This window comes from Nilaparvata lugens, chromosome 5 (assembly GCF_014356525.2).
Source record: "Nilaparvata lugens isolate BPH chromosome 5, ASM1435652v1, whole genome shotgun sequence".
Lineage (NCBI taxonomy): Eukaryota > Metazoa > Arthropoda > Insecta > Hemiptera > Delphacidae > Nilaparvata > Nilaparvata lugens.
The window spans coordinates 12,078,647-12,087,918 of record NC_052508.1 but is presented as its reverse complement, the minus strand read 5'-3'; the positions used below and the strand labels follow the sequence as shown (position 1 = coordinate 12,087,918).

The following is a 9,272-nucleotide window of genomic DNA, read 5'->3' as shown; positions in this document are numbered from 1 at the left end:
TACATAACTATTGGACAATTTTAGAATTGAATTTAAGATTCTGTAACCACTAGATTTTCTGAAAGCAACAGAAACTTGACGTACTGAAGTTGCCCACACGGGATGGTTCTTGATCAACTGAAATGTTGATGAAGTGAATGTCACCAGCAGGAGGGGTGGCCAACTATACCAAATCCATTCACAGTATACAGAAGGAGCAGTAACCAATTATAATATCATAATTATCCAACTACAGTACACAGAAGGAGGGGTAGTCAACTTTACCAAATCCATACACCGTACACAGAAGAAGGGGTAGCCTACCTACTGGAGAAGGAAAAATGCTTTCGCTCTCCGGTCATGGTCAAGGAAACTCCAGTCGACCAGTTCACCATCAACCGTCGTTCCGCGAGTGTCTTCTCTCCTTTTACAGCAAACTACTTCTCTCTCACTCACACTTACACCTCCTCCATTTCTCCGTCACTCCACCAGGTGAGAGGCTTACCTGCCACACACACGTGTTCTCTAATAATAACTTACCAAGGTACCTATTTAGCAAAAAATGGAAAATGTGATCACTAGGTACACGCCGAGGTGAAAGCGTATCAATCGCACCACAAAAACTATACACCAGTATTATTTACTATACATGTAAAAACGGCACCTGTTCTATTCATACCTAGGTTATAGATTTTGTGATCAAGGCGAAGGCCTTTCTTGTTATTTTTATCAAAATTTTCACCGGAAAAATGTCGTGTCAGTGTTACAAAAGGAGTTCACTTCCCTAAACTGTTTCCTGTGTGTGGAGTAGTGGATGTGATATTGTGGTGAATGTATGAGATTGTAATTTCTTTGTGCTTAATCTGATTTGAAATTGTTAAGTTTGTTATAATTACATAGATATTTTGATTTTGAATTCACATTGAACGAATTTCGCGGGTCTATAACAATATTAGTAGTCTAAATTATTTTTGTACTATTTACATTATAGACTCTGTATTATTTCGTCCCTCAATAATTCCTGAGCAGGCCTATTTCATGTGTATATTTTCGTAAAATCTATTAAATGCTCGATCATGTTTGATAGAAAGACTTGAAAATGTCACCAGCTATCATTACCATTAAAGTATTCAGATTGGAAATCTTTAATTTTCATTTTTTAATCAGATCAGATCTTAAATCATTGCCAGTACATCGGTTTATCAATAACAATAGAACGACTCCGAATATTATTCGGATAAACTTATATTGAGACAATTTAGTAGTTTTGGTTTTATTTGGTTGATTGAAATACTTTCATTTCAATAAGTCCTGTGTAGTAGTGTAAGTAATATTGTTGTACCTACCTAGTTATCCAGTTAAATTGAGAGATTTCCAGAGTCAACTATTGTATTGTGAAAGCTATCGACACTAGTCCGATACACAGATATTTTTACTTTCCTTGCCCTACTACCATAGGTAAGGAAAGTATTGCTTTCCAAAAAAAATTAAGGTACCCCAATTTCAAGTTTTCTATACGTTTCAAGGTCCCCTGAGTCCAAAAACATGATTTTTGGGTATTGGTCTGTGTGTGTGTATGTGTGTGTGTGTGTATGTCTGTGAACACGATAACTCCATTCCTAATTAACCGATTGACTTGAAATTTTAAACTTAAGGTCCTTATACCATGAGGACCCGACAATAAGAAATTCAATAAAATTCAAGTCTCAAAATTGAGTCTCATCTCAGGGAAAATTTCAGGAGCTCCGTAATATTCTTGAGAAGAATGGCGGATAATGACTAAAAAACCATGTTTTTCACGGTTTTCTCGAAAACGGCTTCAACGATTTTCTTCAAATTTATACCATAGATAGCTATTCATATGTCCTATCAACTGGCATGAGTTTCATTTCTGGGAAAATTTCAGGAGCTCCGTAATATTCTTGAGAAGAATGGCGGATAATGACTAAAAAGCCATGTTTTTCACGGTTTTCTCGAAAACGGCTCTAACGATTTTCTTCAAATTTATACCATGGATAGCTATTTATAAGCCCTATCAACTGACGTGAGTCTCATTTCTGTGAAAATTGCAGGAGCTCCGTAATATTCTTGAGAAAAATTAGTTACTAAAAAACCATGTTTTTCACGATTTTCTCAAAAACGGCTCTAACGATTTTTTTCAAATCCATACCCTGTATAGTTATTTATTAGCTCTATCAACTGACATGAGTCTTTTTCCTGGGGTACTAATGGGGGTCCACCCAATCCTTGAGAAATGGACTTTGTAACCTCCTTCTCGTGCATGAGGTAGGTAGGAACACGGTTTTTACTTTTTCTTCTTCCATATACCGTGGGTAGGTAGAGCAGTTTATAAAAAGAACACAGTCATAGTCAAGATATTTCATCTGTAGAACAGCTTTTTTGACGAATTTCAAAAAAAAAACATCGAATTTCACAATATTTACATAAAGGAAAAAGGTACTCTGAAAACAATTGTATATACACATATACAGTAGTTTGATCGTAGTTGCAAATATGTTGCCGTCAATCGTCATTATGTTTTTCTCCTAAATTATTCTCGTTTGATATTGAGGCTTAGGTTTATTTAGCGAACTATATTGGAAATTTTAAGGTAGGGTTATAAAACGGGCACTTTGTTCCGTGGATGTTTTTTTTACAAGAGAAATATTTGATCAAAATAAGGGGAAAGGTTTTTAAGCGAAAATAGATGTAAAATTTTAAATAGTTCAATGAGCAAGGAAAGTTGTGTGAGTGTACCACACCAGATTTTGTCAAATGGAATAAGTTTTTCTTGATGATCAACTGAATGCATATACAATGGATAATTGAATGAATCTCTGTATAATGGATCTACATTCCCTTTATTTTAGTTTTACTTTCCTTGCCCTATTACCATAGGTAAGGAAAGTATTGCTTTCCAAAAAAATTAAGGTACCCTAGTTTCAAGTTTTCTATACGTTTCAAGGTCCCCTGGGTCCAAAAACATGATTTTTGGGTGTTAGTCTGTGTGTGTGTATGTGTGTGTGTGTGTGTGTGTATGTGTGTGTGTGTATGTGTGTATGTCTGTGAACACGATAACTCCATTCCTAATTAACCGATTGACTTGAAATTTTAAACTTAAGGTCCTTATACCATAAGGATCCGACAATAAGAAATTCAATAAAATTCAATTCAAGATGGCGGGAAAAATGGCGGATAATTACTAAAAAACCATGTTTTTCGCGTTTTTTTTAAAAACGGCTCTAACGATTTCCTTCAAATTTATACCATGGATAGCTATTTATAAGCCCTATCAACTGACATGAGTCTCATTTATGGGAAAATTCCAGGAGCTCCATAATATTATTGAGAAAAATGGCGGATAATGACTAAAAAACCATGTTTTTCACGGTTTTCTCGAAAACGGCTTCAACGATTTCCTTCAAATTTATACCATAGATAGCTATTTATAAGCCCTATCAACTGACATGAGTCTCATTTCTGGGAAAATTCCAGGAGCTCCGTAATATTCTTGAGAAAAATGGCGGATGATGACTGAAAAACCATGTTTTTCACGGTTTTCTCGAAAACGGCTTCAACGATTTTCTTCAAATTTATACCAAAGATAGCTCATGAGCTCATAGCTCATACGGTATGAGCTCATAGCTCATACCATAGATATTCATGAGCCCTATCAACTGACATGAGTCTCATTTTTGGGAAAATTGCTCCGTAATATTCTTGAGAAAAATGGCAGATAATTACCAAAAAACCATGTTTTTCACGATTTTCTCAAAAATTACTTTACCGATTTTTTTCATATCATACCCTGTATAGTTATTCATCAGCTCTATCAACTGAAATGAGTCTTTTTTCTGGGAAACTAATGGGGAGTCCACCCCATCCTTGAGAAATGGACTTTGTAACCTCCTTCTGGTGCATGAGGTAGGTAGGTAGAGCAGTTTATAAAAAGAACACACTCATAGTCGAGATATTTCATCTTTAGAGCAGCTGTTTTGACGACTTTTGAAAAAATAATCGAATTTCACAATTTACACAAAGGAAAAAGTACTCTGAAAACAATTATATATATAATTATACACATACACAGTAGTCTGATTGTAGTTGCAAATATTTTTCCGCCAGTCGTCATTATGTTATTGCCCTAAATTATTCTCGTCTAAGAATGAGGCTTACAGTTCAATCAGCAAGGAAAGTTGTGTGAGTGTACCACACCAGATTTTTTATATAGGTGATGTGACAGTATGTATCATAATTATCATCATCATCATCATCATCATCATCATCATCATCATCTTCGGGGAGTCCGGTCCTACAAGATGTAAAATAATTATTAATCGATTAACTGATCTAGTCAACTACTACTTGATCTAGTCATTAGTAGACATAGATTCCACATCCCAACCCAGTCCCACATTGAAAAAGCATGACAATTTCAGGATTTAGCCAAATTTCCAATTAAGTATCAAATTTTTGTACATCTCATATGTGTACATACGTGTATTACATTACGTGAATTTATAGATTCAATTATATTGATGGAAAAATATTATTGCAACTAAACTCAAAACGAATTCTTCCCTAGAAGTGGTTGAGTTGATCACTAAGTGCGAGACCATTAGGCGTTTTTCCAGGCGCCAACCCAATCAGCCAATCGGAGAGCTTCCTGCCCTGCCGACACGTATGAAAAACGCCTAATATGTTCTCACCCTAAGGCTACGTTTCATCAGAAGAAATCAATTGTCTTACAAGTGATAAAATGCTCAAGAAGTGTTGAATTTTTTATTGACCTGCTATACGTAAGAGAAAGAGTGGAAAGTGAATAAGAAGACGTTTGTTTTGGAAATTATCTTGTCGGTACTACAAAATCTAATTTAGTCATAAATCACACACTTTCCTCTCAGTGGTCATTTTATGCATTGTCATAGTGCCGCAATCTGTTTATAGTACAAGATGGAGTATCAGATTAACCACAGGCTGACCAGCCGTTAGATTTTAACGATGATTAATGGTCATGATGTGATGAAGAAGCATAAACAAAGGCCAATGTTGTGGGACGATTTAATCTCTGATCGGACAAGAAACTGGTTAATACAGCGTCACTTTTCTCAAGTACAGGTTTGAACTGCCTGTTTAATATCACCATAGACTAAATTAATAAACAGTTTATTTAGTTTATGAATATCGGGGACCGAGGTTCGCTCTGGAGTACAAAAGCATAAAAAAAATGTTACGAATGAAGAAATTATAACAACATTCATACAGAACTGTTCTATCTAATCACAGTAAATTGAGATTGATTCCCAGAGGAATGCAAAAATTTTCCTCACAAAGGCCCAGTTGCACAAATGCCGGTTAAATTTTGATCCTGATTAACTTCACGTGAACCAAATCAGAAAAGACCATTCAAAAAAGATGGATCTACTGGAATTAATCAGGATTCAAAATAGCCGGCTTTTTTGCAACCGGCACTAAGTACCTGATTGAATGATTACAAAAGTTCAACAGCTGAGACATAATTTTGACACAGTCCGACACACATGAACTCGCTCACTCACTTCCATCATCAACAGATGACGAAATAATTATTATACGAATAATTATTATGACGAATAATAATTATCCTTTTAATGTCCTTCAGAGAGTTTTCCCAGGGATGAGACCTAGTGCAATCGAATCTTTATATTATAAACCTACTATGCTCTGAATTTCGTGAGAATCGTTAGAGCCGTTTTCGAGATCCGGTGAAATACAAACATATAAACATATGCTAATCTAAACATCTAAACATCTAAACATCCAAACATATAAACAGAACTTGCTCGTTTAATGGTATAGGATAGACTAAATTAATAAGAAGTCTATTTAGTTTATCATATCACGCAAGAGAATTACTTTCATATGATTTGTTAATTATTTCTCTTTTGATATTTCTCTCTCTACTGTACAACCAACTTTAGTTAACAACACGTATTCCTTTAGAGTTTAGACTGATTAAAAGATAAATTTAAAAAAATGATATTACCTGAATTACGGTATCTGTTTTGATAGTTTGAGCTGTTTTCATTGTATACAAGAAGCAGCTATACCTATTATTGAAATGAAATGAACAAAATATTTACTAGTAGTTCTGTGAACAGTAGACCTCACGCAGAATTCTCATCCACAAGTACCTGATTGAAACTATAGACCTTATGGAAATACAGCAATAGACTGGCTTCTCCACACATCTGTGTAATCACTTGTCAGTTGATTTATGATGAATAATTCTATAGTCTGATTTTTACTCAAATTTGGCGTAAGAAGGAGACTCCTTTTTCCTCTTATATTATCCTTGAAATGCAAAATTTCCAAAAACCTTGTATATACGTCGACGCGCAATTAAAAAAGGAACATACCTGCCAAATTTCATGAAAATCTATCACCGCGTTTCGCCGTAAATGCGCAACATAAAAACATTTAATCATTCAAACATTTAAACATTAAGAGAAATGCCAAACCGTCGACTTGAATCTTAGACCTCACTTCGCTCGGTCAATTAAGATGAAATACTTTGTTAATTGACTATTAACATTCTTAAAAGACAATCTGGCAACAAAGCAACGCAGAAAGAGATAGCGCTATCCGCTTTGTTGAATGATAGACAAGGATAGCAGTACCACTGCTAATCAAACACTGCCATTATAACGTGGACCTCACTACAGGGTAAAGTTGAAGCCATAAGATCTGTAATGACGTCAGAGTAAAAGTGGTCGGAGCATCTGGAAAGCGCAGGACATCGTGTAGTGATCGTGTAGTGAAAATAAAATTTATACGCCAATGAAAGGTTAAACAGGGTCGCGCTGGAATTTCTTCTTATAGGAAAGCAGTTCAAGTTCTCAGTTGCCGGCAACTGACAACTGGTTTGCTTGTAGGACAGTGTGCCAACAACTTTAAACTGAAGTAATGCGCCCCAGGACCAAAGCAAAGCGAGGTTCTTCTTCCTTCCAAGGATCGTTTTCAGGATAAGACACACCGGTCAAAGTAACTCACCCCGCACCAACTGATCGAGAGACAACATTTCTTACGAATCCGGAGACACAATTTTTACAAATGGAAACTCGAAAGTGTCGTCGGGTCGTCGCCCAGACCACAGCTGATTTGCATAACTTATACTGATGGCATTCGCTTTCCAATTCGAATATTTACAAAAACAATTTGCAGGCATCTCAAAAACAGGAGAGGTCTCTTGAACTGTACCTTTAATTTAATAGTACCAGTATCTTTAACTGAAAAACCTACCGGTACCTCAAACAAACTGCTTCCAATAAACAACGGTGTGGATTTAGAGGTGCGTACAGACTTATGCACCACGAACACGCGCATTTCGATTTTCAGGAGCTGATGCTATGCTTATTCAAATTCATTTATTTTGTCATAGAATAATACCGATTGATAAAATAAATATTCTAAAAAATAATAAAGAAAGAAGAATTTAATGTTTCTGAATTATTCTAAGAGACTACCATTTTCCCACCATAACAATAATTATAAATGCAACAATCTTCTAAATTGATTGTCCTAGTTAAGGATTTACGCGCCGCGAACATGAGCAATTCACTTTTAATCAGCTGATTATATCTGTATTTTAAAGAAACGGTAAGATACAGATATAAAAAGCTTGGCATCAGCTGATTAAAGGTGAATTGCTCATGTTCGCGGCGCGTAAATCTGTACGTACTTTAAGAATAACTTCTTATTATATCTGTATCTTACAGTTTCTGTACTAACTTATACAGATATAAGCTATTATGCTTATTACTGTACATAGCTTGATATAATGAGCATAACTATGCTTAAAACTAAAAAGACATTACCACTTCCATCTATAGTGAGGTCCACTGAGGCAATGGTATGGCTATCCTTGTCTATCATCCACCAAAGCGGATAGGGCTATCCCTTTCTCGCTTTGTTCTGTTGCCTGATCATCTTTTAACAATGTAGAATTAATAATTAATTAATAAAATATTTCATCTTAATTATGTAAATTCATCATGATATTATTGAATAATATAATTTCTTGTCTAATAGAATATAATTTATTATTTTAAACGAGAATGAACCGTTAATATTACATCAATAAACCTGTATCAGAATGCCTGTCTATAGAAGGCATTGGCAAGACAGAGCACATTAGAGCACTGATCGACAACGTTGTTCTCCTATCTTTCTTCACTGCCATTATAACGTGAACCTCACTATAGGAGTTGTATTCCACCCAGTACCTGTTGCCATCTGTTGGTTGTGTTCAGAAATACTGTAAACTTTGCATTGACCAATCAGGATAGAGTATAGGCGGAGCTAGGAGTTGTGTGGGGAGAGGCGTGGCTATAATCTGTATATTCATCGTGATTGGTCTGTTGTATCATTCATAACTCTCTCAAACTGTCATAATCTCCACTTGTATATTCATTAATCATTTCCAAATTAGCTTTATCCATAAATATCTATATATATAAAAGCGAAATGGCACTCACTCACTGACTGACTGACTGACTGACTCACTCACTCACTCACTCACTCACTCACTCACTCACTCACTCGCAGAACTAAAAATCTACCGGACTAAAAACGTTCAAATTTGGTAGGTACGTTCAGTTGGCCCTTTAGAGGCGCACTAAGAAATATTTTGGGAATATTTTAACTCTAAGGGTTATTTTTAAGGATTTAAAGTTCGTCTTTTAGCATGTATATTCTTCTTCTCCCAATCTCTTAATTATAATTGAAATTTCCTTATCATATGTTACTATAGAACTATAATCTAGATAGAGTACCTCTTCGAAACAGTTGTTAACTGGCAACTAAATTAATAATTTTGTCAGGTTGCCATTAAGTTGAGTTGACTCTGTTAGGTTGGCACCAAGTTGAAGATTTAAATGCATTTATCGCGGAAAAATTGATTGGGCACTACTACTTCAATCCTGGGAATATTATATTACTAGCCGTCAGGCTCGCTTCGCTCGCCATATCCGTTTAGCCAGACGTTTAGTCTGGCCCCCGACTAACATATGATAAAAATGCTCAAATGAAAAATGCAGGCGAGCGAAGCGAGCCTGCTGATTTCATTTTTGGTCGATCCAGTCGGGGGTCCAGGGGGCGGAGCCCCCTGGCTAGACGGATATGGCGAGCGAAGCGAGCCTGACGGCTAGTAGCACTATAAAGCCAGCTCAGCACACATCGATTTTTGGATGTTAGTTTTTTGCCGTCCTTATGAATCATGAACTATGGAACTTCCAAATGCCATTGAATCCAAT

General features: G+C 35.8%; 1 protein-coding gene across 1 annotated transcript in view; it reads left to right on the top strand.

The window, feature by feature from the left end:
* Positions 1 to 347: 347 nt before the first annotated feature.
* LOC111058004 (lipase member H-B) overlaps positions 348 to 9,272 on the top strand; it is a 54,646-nt gene continuing 45,721 nt past the window's right edge. The window contains exon 1 of the mRNA XM_039429378.1: positions 348 to 471. The gene's annotated coding sequence lies outside the window, so the exon portion shown is untranslated. The remainder of the gene's footprint in view (positions 472 to 9,272) is intronic.